Raw genomic sequence first — 12,253 nt, forward strand, 5'->3', positions numbered from 1 at the left:
CAACAGCAAATGGGTTACCGAGCAGTTCCAACCTGCTTTTTTGTGCTTCAAAGTCAGCAAATCGGCGTCGAAAGTCAGCGGCAAGCATACATATTTTATCAGCCAACTGTGTGCTCGGGAACGCACTGGTAGAGAGCTTCTCTTTCATGGTCTGGCAGCTGGGAAAGTGGCTCAAATTTTCTTTCCGCATCTGCGTCTCCCACAGAGTCAGTTTGGTTTTAAATGCCTTCACTGTACTGTACATATCAGAGATGACACGATCCCGACCCTGCAGCTGCAAGTTTATTGCATTCAGATGACTCGTAATGTCACACAGAAAAGCCATTTCACACAGAAACATTTCGTCTCGGAGTTGTGTTGTGTCTTTCCCTTTGCTGTCCAAGAACAGACAAATCTCCTCACGAAGCTCGAAACATCTTTGAAGCACCTTTCCCTGGCTTAGCCATCGCACCTCTGTGTGATAAGGCAAATCACCATGCTCCGTTTCTAACTCCGTCAGAAATGCCTTGAACTGGCGGTGATTCAAACCTTTGGCTCTGATAAAGTTAACTGTGCGCGTGATGATGCTCATTACATGCTCCATTTTCAAGGCTTTACCGCACAACGCTTCCTGGTGTATGATACAATGATAAGCTGTCAGCTCACCTGTCGCGTTTTCCTCTTGCATCTTTTCCCGTATCTTCGCCACCAGTCCGCTCCTGTGTCCACACATCGCAGGTGCTCCGTCGGTTGTCAAACCCACGAGTTTTTCCCAAGGCAGCTCCATCTCATTTACACATCTTGACACCTCTTCATACAAATCATGCCCCGTAGTTGTGCCATGCATAGGACGTAAAGCCAAAAACTCCTCTGTCACGCTTAGGTTGGAGTCCACTCCGCGGATGAAAATTGACAACTGGGCAATGTCAGAAATGTCGGTGCTCTCATCCACAGCCAAGGAATATGCAATAAAATCTTTTCCCTTTTTCACAAGCTGCTCTTTTAGATTGATGGACAACTGGTCTACTCTCTCGGCAATGGTGTTTCTGCTCAGACTCACATTTAAAAAGAGTTGCCTTTTTTCTGGGCAAACTTCGTCACAAACTTTAATCATGCAGTTTTTGATGAAATCCCCCTCCGTAAATGGCCGGGCTGATTTAGCGATCTCTTCTGCCAAAATAAAACTGGCCTTGACAGCAGCCTGGCCTTGTGATTTGGCTTTTTTGAACAGAGCCTGTCGAGATTTGAGGCCTCGTTTTAATTCCTCTGCCTTTTGTAGCCTTTGTTCCATGTCCATATTCTTGTTTTTGTCCGCGTGTTTCGTTTCATAATGTCGTCTCAGATTATACTCTTTCAGTACCGCCACACTTTCTCCACACAGAAGACACACAGGTTTTCCAGCTACCTTCGTGAACATATACTCCGACTCCCACCTTGTTTGAAACCCCCGGTTCTCAGTATCCACCTTCCGTTTTGCCATTTTTGATGGGTATCTGAAAGTTAATTTTACTGTGATGCTGACGACTGCTGTGCCAATAAATATTAAAATGAAGCAGCCTACTGCTCGGTGCGTCACCTTTGCATTGTGGGAAATGTAGTATTGGTGCGTGTAAAAGATCTGCGGGCTGCCGGCTTGCTGCGGGCCGGTTCTAATAATAAATCAAGATCATCCCAGGGGCCGTAAAAAACCTTCTTGCGGGCCGGATGTGGCCCGCGGGCCTTGACTCTGACATATGTGATCTAGGTGATGGCGTTTGAATACATTTTTTATCCTTCGATACCTCAGTTGGAAGAGTGGAGGACTGTAGGTGAAATTGCTGTAATCCTTAGGTCGCTGGTTCAAATCCGGCTCGAAGTATTGTACTTTTTCTTGTGGCTTACGCCAACTTATTGACAGCAGTGTACCATGACATGTGCTTGACAAAAAAATATCTTTCCCTGAGAGAAGAAATCTTCACTTGTTGACCTTTGATAGGAATGTTGGTAGAGCAGCAGAGAGTTCTCGAGATTGCAACAGTCCGTATGTCGCTGACTCAGAAGAGTATAACTTTTTCTGCAGTTGTGCCAAGTTTTTGACTTATGCCTAGTGTTTACCCAAAAGCAAGTCATTCCCTGAGCGGGAATCAAACCCAGGCCGCGGTGGTAAAATAATTGAATCCTAACCACTAGACCAACAGGGAGAGAGAAAAATACTTTTTGCAAGCTAGGGGGCTAAACAGCGATTTTATTCCTCGGCTCACTTTTTGTCTATTCCCAAATGCAACTACTTGCAATCTAAGGGGATGTAGCTCAGAGGAATAGAGCATTAGTTGAACGTACGAAGACCTGGGGGCAATCCTCAGCAGCTCCAAGAAACCACCAAACTCAGCAGATTAATTTCTTAAAGGGAACATATGCTTCTGCCGAACCTCTGACCATCTAGGTGATGGCGTTTGAATACATTTTTTATCCTTCGATAGGTCAGTTGGTAGAGCGGTGGGCTGTAGGTGAAATTGCTGTAATCCTTAGGTCGCTGGTTCAAATCCGGCTCGAAGGATTGTACTTTTTCTTGTGGCTTACGCCAACTTTTTGACAGCAGTGTACCATGACATGTGCTTGACAAAAAAATATCTTTCCCTGAGAGAAGAAATCTTCACTTGTTGACCTTTGATAGGAATGTTGGTAGAGCAGCAGAGAGTTCTCGAGATTGCAACAGTCCTTAGGTCGCTGACACAGAAGAGTATAACTTTTTCTGCAGTTGTGCCAAGTTTTTGACATATGCCTAGTGTTTCCCCAAAAGCAAGTCATTCCCTGAGCGGGAATCAAACCCAGGCCGCGGTGGTAATAGAACCGAATCCTAACCACTAGACCAACAGGGAGAGAGAAAAATACATTTCGCAAGCTAGGGGGCTAAACAGCGATTTTATTCCTCGGCTCACTTTTTGTCTATTCCCAAATGCAACTACTTGCAATCTAAGGGGATGTAGCTCAGAGGAATAGAGCATTAGTTGAACGTATGAAGACCTGGGGGCAATCCTCAGCAGCTCCAAGAAACCACCAAACTCAGCAGATTAATTTCTTAAAGGGAACATATGCTTCTGCCGAACCTCTGACCATCTAGGTAATGGCTTTTGTCTACATTTTGTATTCTTTGATAGCTCAGTTGGTAGAGCAGAGGACTGTAGGTGAAATTGCTGTAATCCTTAGGTCGCTGGTTCAAATCCGGCTCGAAGGATTGTACATTTTCTTGTGGCTTACGCCAACTTTTTGACAGCAATGCACCTTGACATGTGCTTGACAAAAAAAGATCTTTCCCTGAGAGAAGAAATCTTCAGTTGTTGACCTATGGTAGGAATGTTGGTAGAGCACAAGAGAGTTCTCGAGGTTGGAACAGTCCTTAGGTCGCTGACTCAGAAGAGTATAACTTTTTCTGCAGTTGTGCCAAGTTTTTGACTTATGCCTAGTGTTTCCCCAAAAGCAAGTCATTCCCTGAGCGGGAATCAAACCCAGGCCGCGGTGGTAAAATAACCAAATCCTAACCACTAGACCAACAGGGAGAGAGAACAAGACATTTCGCAGTGAGGGGGCTAAACAGCGATTTATTCCTCGGCTCACTTTTTGTCTATTCCCAAATGCAACTACTTGCAATCTAAGGGGATGTAGCTCAGAGGAATAGAGCATTAGTTGAACGTACGAAGACCTGGGGGCAATCCTCAGCAGCTCCAAGACACCACCAAACTCAGCAGATTAAATTCTTAAAGGGAACATATGCTTCTGCCGAACCTCTGACCATCTAGGTGATGGCGTTTGAATACATTCGTCACCTTTCGATAGCTCAGTTGGTAGAGCGGAGGACTGTAGATGAAATTGCTGTAATCCTTAGGTCGCTGGTTCAAATCCGGCTCGAAGGATTGTACATTTTCTTGTGGCTTACGCCAACTTTTTGACAGCAGTGCACCTTGACATGTGCTTGACAAAAAATATCTTTCCCTGAGAGAAGAAATCTTCACTTGTTGACCTTTGATAGGAATGTTGGTAGAGCACAAGAGAGTTCTCGAGATTGCGACAGTCCTTAGGTCGCTGACTCAGAAGAGTATAACTTTTTCTGCAGTTGTGCCAAGTTTTTGACTTATGCCTAGTGTTTCCCCAAAAGCAAGTCATTCCCTGAGCGGGAATCAAACCCAGGCCGCGGTGTTAAAAGAACCGATTCCTAACCACTAGACCAACAGGGAGAGAGAATAAGACATTTTGCAGTGAGGGGGCTAAAAAGCGATTTTATTCCTCGGCTCACTTTTTGTCTATTCCCAAATGCAACTACCTGCAATCTAAGGGGATGTAGCTCAGAGGAATAGAGCATTAGTTGAACGTACGAAGACCTGGGGGCAATCCTCAGCAGCTCCAAGACACCACCAAACTCAGCAGATTAAATTCTTAAAGGGAACATATGCTTCTGCCGAACCTCTGACCATCTAGGTGATGGCGTTTGAATACATTTGTCACCCTTCGATAGCTCAGTTGGTAGAGCGTAGGACTGTAGATGAAATTGCTGTAATCCTTAGGTCGCTGGTTCAAATCCGGCTCGAAGGATTGTACATTTTCTTGTGGCTTACGCCAACTTTTTTGGCAGCAGTGCACCTTGACATGTGCTTGACAAAAAATATCTTTCCCTGAGAGAAGAAATCTTCACTTGTTGACCTATGATAGGAATGTTGGTAGAGCACAAGAGAGTTCTCGAGATTGCAACAGTCCTTAGGTCGCTGACTCAAAAGAGTATAACTTTTTCTGCAGTTGTGCCAAGTTTTTGACTTATGCCTAGTGTTTCCCCAAAAGCAAGTCATTCCCTGAGCGGGAATAAAACCCAGGCCGCGGTGGTAAAAGAACCGATTCCTAACCACTAGACCAACAGGGAGAGAAAATAAGATTTTTTGCAGTGAGGGGGCTAAACAGCGATTTTATTCCTTGGCTCACTTTTTGTCTATTCCCAAATGCAACTACTTGCAATCTAAGGGGATGTAGCTCAGAGGAATAGAGCATTAGTTGAACGTACGAAGACCTGGGGGCAATCCTCAGCAGCTCCAAGACACCACCAAACTCAGCAGATTAAATTCTTAAAGGGAACATATGCTTCTGCCGAACCTCTGACCATCTAGGTGATGGCGTTTGAATACATTCGTCACCTTTCGATAGCTCAGTTGGTAGAGCGGAGGACTGTAGATGAAATTGCTGTAATCCTTAGGTCGCTGGTTCAAATCCGGCTCGAAGGATTGTACATTTTCTTGTGGCTTACGCCAACTTTTTGACAGCAGTGCACCTTGACATGTGCTTGACAAAAAATATCTTTCCCTGAGAGAAGAAATCTTCACTTGTTGACCTTTGATAGGAATGTTGGTAGAGCACAAGAGAGTTCTCGAGATTGCGACAGTCCTTAGGTCGCTGACTCAGAAGAGTATAACTTTTTCTGCAGTTGTGCCAAGTTTTTGACTTATGCCTAGTGTTTCCCCAAAAGCAAGTCATTCCCTGAGCGGGAATAAAACCCAGGCCGCGGTGGTAAAAGAACCGATTCCTAACCACTAGACCAACAGGGAGAGAAAATAAGATTTTTTGCAGTGAGGGGGCTAAACAGCGATTTTATTCCTTGGCTCACTTTTTGTCTATTCCCAAATGCAACTACTTGCAATCTAAGGGGATGTAGCTCAGAGGAATAGAGCATTAGTTGAACGTACGAAGACCTGGGGGCAATCCTCAGCAGCTCCAAGACACCACCAAACTCAGCAGATTAAATTCTTAAAGGGAACATATGCTTCTGCCGAACCTCTGACCATCTAGGTGATGGCGTTTGAATACATTCGTCACCTTTCGATAGCTCAGTTGGTAGAGCGGAGGACTGTAGATGAAATTGCTGTAATCCTTAGGTCGCTGGTTCAAATCCGGCTCGAAGGATTGTACATTTTCTTGTGGCTTACGCCAAATTTTTGACAGCAGTGCACCTTGACATGTGCTTGACAAAAAATATCTTTCCCTGAGAGAAGAAATCTTCACTTGTTGACCTTTGATAGGAATGTTGGTAGAGCACAAGAGAGTTCTCGAGATTGCGACAGTCCTTAGGTCGCTGACTCAGAAGAGTATAACTTTTTCTGCAGTTGTGCCAAGTTTTTGACTTATGCCTAGTGTTTCCCCAAAAGCAAGTCATTCCCTGAGCGGGAATCAAACCCAGGCCGCGGTGTTAAAAGAACCGATTCCTAACCACTAGACCAACAGGGAGAGAGAATAAGACATTTTGCAGTGAGGGGGCTAAAAAGCGATTTTATTCCTCGGCTCACTTTTTGTCTATTCCCAAATGCAACTACCTGCAATCTAAGGGGATGTAGCTCAGAGGAATAGAGCATTAGTTGAACGTACGAAGACCTGGGGGCAATCCTCAGCAGCTCCAAGACACCACCAAACTCAGCAGATTAAATTCTTAAAGGGAACATATGCTTCTGCCGAACCTCTGACCATCTAGGTGATGGCGTTTGAATACATTCGTCACCCTTCGATAGCTCAGTTGGTAGAGCGTAGGACTGTAGATGAAATTGCTGTAATCCTTAGGTCGCTGGTTCAAATCCGGCTCGAAGGATTGTACATTTTCTTGTGGCTTACGCCAACTTTTTTGGCAGCAGTGCACCTTGACATGTGCTTGACAAAAAATATCTTTCCCTGAGAGAAGAAATCTTCACTTGTTGACCTATGATAGGAATGTTGGTAGAGCACAAGAGAGTTCTCGAGATTGCAACAGTCCTTAGGTCGCTGACTCAAAAGAGTATAACTTTTTCTGCAGTTGTGCCAAGTTTTTGACTTATGCCTAGTGTTTCCCCAAAAGCAAGTCATTCCCTGAGCGGGAATAAAACCCAGGCCGCGGTGGTAAAAGAACCGATTCCTAACCACTAGACCAACAGGGAGAGAAAATAAGATTTTTTGCAGTGAGGGGGCTAAACAGCGATTTTATTCCTTGGCTCACTTTTTGTCTATTCCCAAATGCAACTACTTGCAATCTAAGGGGATGTAGCTCAGAGGAATAGAGCATTAGTTGAACGTACGAAGACGTGGGGGCAATCCTCAGCAGCTCCAAGACACCACCAAACTCAGCAGATTAAATTCTTAAAGGGAACATATGCTTCTGCCGAACCTCTGACCATCTAGGTGATGGCGTTTGACTACATTCGTCACCCTTCGATAGCTCAGTTGGTAGAGCGGAGGACTGTAGATGAAATTGCTGTAATCCTTAGGTCGCTGGTTCAAATCCGGCTCGAAGGATTGTACATTTTCTTGTGGCTTACGCCAACTTTTTGACAGCAGTGCACCTTGACATGTGCTTGACAAAAAATATCTTTCCCTGAGAGAAGAAATCTTCACTTGTTGACCTTTGATAGGAATGTTGGTAGAGCACAAGAGAGTTCTCGAGATTGCGACAGTCCTTAGGTCGCTGACTCAGAAGAGTATAACTTTTTCTGCAGTTGTGCCAAGTTTTTGACTTATGCCTAGTGTTTCCCCAAAAGCAAGTCATTCCCTGAGCGGGAATCAAACCCAGGCCGCGGTGTTAAAAGAACCGATTCCTAACCACTAGACCAACAGGGAGAGAGAATAAGACATTTTGCAGTGAGGGGGCTAAAAAGCGATTTTATTCCTCGGCTCACTTTTTGTCTATTCCCAAATGCAACTACCTGCAATCTAAGGGGATGTAGCTCAGAGGAATAGAGCATTAGTTGAACGTACGAAGACCTGGGGGCAATCCTCAGCAGCTCCAAGACACCACCAAACTCAGCAGATTAAATTCTTAAAGGGAACATATGCTTCTGCCGAACCTCTGACCATCTAGGTGATGGCGTTTGAATACATTCGTCACCCTTCGATAGCTCAGTTGGTAGAGCGTAGGACTGTAGATGAAATTGCTGTAATCCTTAGGTCGCTGGTTCAAATCCGGCTCGAAGGATTGTACATTTTCTTGTGGCTTACGCCAACTTTTTTGGCAGCAGTGCACCTTGACATGTGCTTGACAAAAAATATCTTTCCCTGAGAGAAGAAATCTTCACTTGTTGACCTATGATAGGAATGTTGGTAGAGCACAAGAGAGTTCTCGAGATTGCAACAGTCCTTAGGTCGCTGACTCAAAAGAGTATAACTTTTTCTGCAGTTGTGCCAAGTTTTTGACTTATGCCTAGTGTTTCCCCAAAAGCAAGTCATTCCCTGAGCGGGAATAAAACCCAGGCCGCGGTGGTAAAAGAACCGATTCCTAACCACTAGACCAACAGGGAGAGAAAATAAGATTTTTTGCAGTGAGGGGGCTAAACAGCGATTTTATTCCTTGGCTCACTTTTTGTCTATTCCCAAATGCAACTACTTGCAATCTAAGGGGATGTAGCTCAGAGGAATAGAGCATTAGTTGAACGTACGAAGACGTGGGGGCAATCCTCAGCAGCTCCAAGACACCACCAAACTCAGCAGATTAAATTCTTAAAGGGAACATATGCTTCTGCCGAACCTCTGACCATCTAGGTGATGGCGTTTGACTACATTCGTCACCCTTCGATAGCTCAGTTGGTAGAGCGGAGGACTGTAGATGAAATTGCTGTAATCCTTAGGTCGCTGGTTCAAATCCGGCTCGAAGGATTGTACATTTTCTTGTGGCTTACGCCAACTTTTTGACAGCAGTGCACCTTGACATGTGCTTGACAAAAAAATATCTTTCCCTGAGAGAAGAAATCTTCACTTGTTGAACTATGATAGGAATGTTGGTAGAGCACAAGAGAGTTCTCGAGATTGCAACAGTCCTTAGGTCGCTGACTCAGAAGAGTATAACTTTTTCTGCAGTTGTGCCAAGTTTTTGACTTATGCCTAGTGTTTCCCCAAAAGCAAGTCATTCCCTGAGCGGGAATCAAACCCAGGCCGCGGTGGTAAAAAAAACGATTCCTAACCACTAGACCAACAGGGAGAGAGAACAAGACATTTCGCAGTGAGGGGGCTAAACAGCGATTTATTCCTCGGCTCACTTTTTGTCTATTCCCAAATGCAACTACTTGCAATCTAAGGGGATGTAGCTCAGAGGAATAGAGCATTAGTTGAACGTACGAAGACCTGGGGGCAATCCTCAGCAGCTCCAAGACACCACCAAACTCAGCAGATTAAATTCTTAAAGGGAACATATGCTTCTGCCGAACCTCTGACCATCTAGGTGATGGCGTTTGACTACACTCATCACCCTTCGATAGCTCAGTTGGTAGAGCGGAGGACTGTAGATGAAATTGCTGTAATCCTTAGGTTGCTGGTTCAAATCCGGCTCGAAGGATTGTACATTTTCTTGTGGCTTACGCCAACTTTTTGACAGCAGTGCACCGTGACATGTGCTTGACAAAAAAATATCTTTCCCTGAGAGAAGAAATCTTCACTTGTTGACCTTTGATAGGAATGTTGGTAGAGCACAAGAGAGTTCTCGAGATTGCAACAGTCCTTAGGTCGCTGACTCAGAAGAGTATAACTTTTTCTGCAGTTGTGCCAAGTTTTTGACTTATGCCTAGTGTTTCCCCAAAAGCAAGTCATTTCCTGAGCGGGAATAAAACCCAGGCCGCGGTGGTTAAAGAACCGATTCCTAACCACTAGACCAACAGGGAGAGAGAACAAGACATTTCGCAGTGAGGGGGCTAAACAGCGATTTATTCCTCGGCTCACTTTTTGTCTATTCCCAAATGCAACTACTTGCAATCTAAGGGGATGTAGCTCAGAGGAATAGAGCATTAGTTGAACGTACGAAGACCTGGGGGCAATCCTCAGCAGCTCCAAGACACCACCAAACTCAGCAGATTAAATTCTTAAAGGGAACATATGCTTCTGCCGAACCTCTGACCATCTAGGTAATGGCGTTTGACTACATTTGTCGCCTTTCGATAGCTCAGTTGGTAGAGCGGAGGACTGTAGATGAAATTGCTGTAATCCTTAGGTAGCTGGTTCAAATCCGGCTCGAAGGATTGTACATTTTCTTGTGGCTTACGCCAACTGTTTGACAGCAGTGCATCTTGACATGTGCTTGACAAAAAAATATCTTTCCCTGAGAGAAGAAATCTTCACTTGTTGACCTTTGATAGGAATGTTGGTAGAGCACAAGAGAGTTCTCGAGATTGCAACAGTCCTTAGGTCGCAGACTCAGAAGAGTATAACTTTTTCTGCAGTTGTGCCAAGTTTTTGACTTATGCCTAGTGTTTCCCCAAAAGCAAGTCATTCCCTGAGCGGGAATCAAACCCAGGCCGCGGTGGTAAAAGAACCGAATCCTTACCACTAGACCAACAGGGAGAGAGAAAAATACATTTCGCAAGCTAGGGGGCTAAACAGCGATTTTATTCCTCGGCTCACTTTTTGTCTATTCCCAAATGCAACTAGTGTAGGTGAAATTGCAGTAATCCATAGGTCGCTGAAATCTTCACTTGTTGACTTGTTGACCTTTGATAGGAATGTTGGTAGAGCAGCAGAGAGTACTTCAAATTAAAACAGTCCTTAGGTCGCTGGCCCACAAGAGGAATACTTTTTCTGCAGTTGTGCCAAGTTTATGACTTTTGCCTAGTGTTTCCCCAAAAGCAAGTCATTCCCTGTAGCTCAGCGGAAGAGAGCATTTATCATGTCCTATCCGGGGACCTGTGTTCATTGTAAGTTCTCTCAGGACCTGAGCCCTATGACCATAACTACTTGGCCTGATGTCACCTTGCTGTCCCCAGTCCACCTGGTCATGCTGCTGCGCGAGTGTTCAACTGTTCTACCTGCGGCTATGGAACCCTGACCTGTTCACTGGACGTGCTTCCTTGTCCCAGACCTGCTCTTTTGGACTCTCTCTCTACTGCATCTGCTGTCTCTAACTCTGATCAGCTATGAAAAGCCAACTGACATTTACTCCTGAGGTGCTGACCTGTTGCACCCTCTACAACCACTGTGATTATTATTATCTGACCCTGCTGGTCATCTATGAACGTTTGAAGACCTTGGCCATGTTCTGTTATACTCTCCACCCAGGACAGCCATAAGAGGACAGGCCACCCCTCAGAGCCCGTTTCTTCCTAGGTTCTGGACTTTCTAGGGAGAGTTTCTACATCTGCATTGCTTGCGGTTTGGGGTTTTAGGCTGGGTTTTTACATCGGCTGATGTAAAAAGAGCTTTATAAATACATTTGATTGATTGTCTGCAGACTCATTAACACGGCATGAGTCAGAGCATATAACTGCTCTGTTTGGCTTGATCCCAGTGGGTCACTTACAGGTCATGGGTTCTGTTAGTGTTTAAATACTGGAGAGTTGAGACCAAATCACGGACGCTGGACAGAGTGGATTTCAGTTGTAACAAAAGACAGTTTTAATGAGTCAGAGATATCTTGTCCCGCAGTTTTACGTGCACGGACCTAGTTCACATAACTCGGCAAGGAGTCAGGTGAAAAAGAGACCTTATACTACGGTTACATTCATTTTTATACATAGAATAAAGTAGGTGGAGTCTTGTCGTTTCGGTCTTCTTGACTGGTCGGAGGGTTGGAGGCGGGCCTTGCTCTAGCCAGAGCGGGCCCCATTGGTGCACAGCAAAAGTCCTTTGCTCTTGGGACCGGCCAGTAGAGGGAGATGAGATGTGTGTTTATACAAGGAAGAGGGGGTCAGTCTTATGGCTGGGTGTATGTGTTCTTACGACGGAATGTCTTTGTTTATATGAGCTATGTGTATGAATATTTATATAACACTTTCTATTTGGAAATCTCAAAATGAAGGTCCTTATGTCATAGTAGAAAAGCGTTAAAAAAAAGAAGACATATTTAGAAATAAGGTTTCATATTTGCTCATATTGGGCTACCTGTGACTTGTACATAAGGGGAGTATGGTTGGGAATTGTAAGTACGTGGGGGGAGTCAGTGACTGACACCCAACAACTAAATCGTTACACCAAGAGATCCAATCCATTCATTCCAATGGAGGACTGCTCCTTCTGAGGATTCTGAGTACCAATACGGACGGACGTTGGTTCAAAGCCTCTCATTGGCCAATACATAGCATCCGCAATCTAGGTCGCTACCCTACCCCCTTTCCTTCGGCAGAGCGTGTCCCCACCGTTCTTTATACTAAATCCCTCACACGCCTCTCCGATGGCCTCACAGGCACCATCCCACCCGGGACTCAAACCCGGGACTCAAACCCGGGACTCAAACCCGGGACTCAAACCCGGGACTCAAACCCGGGTCCATCGTCTGAATTTGAATGGTTATATTTGTCCAGCCCAGTCCCTCTTTTTTTTTTTT

The 12,253-nt window shown here is 45.0% G+C and overlaps 12 non-coding genes across 12 annotated transcripts; all 12 read left to right on the top strand.

The window, feature by feature from the left end:
* Nucleotides 1-1,750: 1,750 nt before the first annotated feature.
* trnay-gua lies at nucleotides 1,751-1,837 on the top strand. Its single transcript is given in 2 exon segments — nucleotides 1,751-1,787; nucleotides 1,802-1,837. It is a non-coding gene; the product is annotated as a tRNA-Tyr (tRNA).
* Nucleotides 1,838-3,106: 1,269 nt separating this feature from the next.
* trnay-gua lies at nucleotides 3,107-3,193 on the top strand. Its single transcript is given in 2 exon segments — nucleotides 3,107-3,143; nucleotides 3,158-3,193. It is a non-coding gene; the product is annotated as a tRNA-Tyr (tRNA).
* A 589-nt stretch (nucleotides 3,194-3,782) lies between these two features.
* On the top strand, nucleotides 3,783-3,869 carry trnay-gua. Its single transcript is given in 2 exon segments — nucleotides 3,783-3,819; nucleotides 3,834-3,869. It is a non-coding gene; the product is annotated as a tRNA-Tyr (tRNA).
* Nucleotides 3,870-4,458: 589 nt separating this feature from the next.
* trnay-gua lies at nucleotides 4,459-4,545 on the top strand. The gene is given in 2 exon segments: nucleotides 4,459-4,495; nucleotides 4,510-4,545. It is a non-coding gene; the product is annotated as a tRNA-Tyr (tRNA).
* Nucleotides 4,546-5,135: 590 nt separating this feature from the next.
* On the top strand, nucleotides 5,136-5,222 carry trnay-gua. Its single transcript is given in 2 exon segments — nucleotides 5,136-5,172; nucleotides 5,187-5,222. It is a non-coding gene; the product is annotated as a tRNA-Tyr (tRNA).
* A 589-nt stretch (nucleotides 5,223-5,811) lies between these two features.
* On the top strand, nucleotides 5,812-5,898 carry trnay-gua. Its single transcript is given in 2 exon segments — nucleotides 5,812-5,848; nucleotides 5,863-5,898. It is a non-coding gene; the product is annotated as a tRNA-Tyr (tRNA).
* A 589-nt stretch (nucleotides 5,899-6,487) lies between these two features.
* Nucleotides 6,488-6,574, top strand: trnay-gua. Its single transcript is given in 2 exon segments — nucleotides 6,488-6,524; nucleotides 6,539-6,574. It is a non-coding gene; the product is annotated as a tRNA-Tyr (tRNA).
* A 590-nt stretch (nucleotides 6,575-7,164) lies between these two features.
* On the top strand, nucleotides 7,165-7,251 carry trnay-gua. Its single transcript is given in 2 exon segments — nucleotides 7,165-7,201; nucleotides 7,216-7,251. It is a non-coding gene; the product is annotated as a tRNA-Tyr (tRNA).
* Nucleotides 7,252-7,840: 589 nt separating this feature from the next.
* trnay-gua lies at nucleotides 7,841-7,927 on the top strand. The gene is given in 2 exon segments: nucleotides 7,841-7,877; nucleotides 7,892-7,927. It is a non-coding gene; the product is annotated as a tRNA-Tyr (tRNA).
* Nucleotides 7,928-8,517: 590 nt separating this feature from the next.
* On the top strand, nucleotides 8,518-8,604 carry trnay-gua. Its single transcript is given in 2 exon segments — nucleotides 8,518-8,554; nucleotides 8,569-8,604. It is a non-coding gene; the product is annotated as a tRNA-Tyr (tRNA).
* Nucleotides 8,605-9,193: 589 nt separating this feature from the next.
* On the top strand, nucleotides 9,194-9,280 carry trnay-gua. The gene is given in 2 exon segments: nucleotides 9,194-9,230; nucleotides 9,245-9,280. It is a non-coding gene; the product is annotated as a tRNA-Tyr (tRNA).
* Nucleotides 9,281-9,869: 589 nt separating this feature from the next.
* On the top strand, nucleotides 9,870-9,956 carry trnay-gua. The gene is given in 2 exon segments: nucleotides 9,870-9,906; nucleotides 9,921-9,956. It is a non-coding gene; the product is annotated as a tRNA-Tyr (tRNA).
* Nucleotides 9,957-12,253: the final 2,297 nt, after the last annotated feature.

The sequence above is a fragment of the Oncorhynchus mykiss genome, chromosome 21, assembly GCF_013265735.2.
Source record: "Oncorhynchus mykiss isolate Arlee chromosome 21, USDA_OmykA_1.1, whole genome shotgun sequence".
Taxonomy (NCBI): domain Eukaryota; kingdom Metazoa; phylum Chordata; class Actinopteri; order Salmoniformes; family Salmonidae; genus Oncorhynchus; species Oncorhynchus mykiss.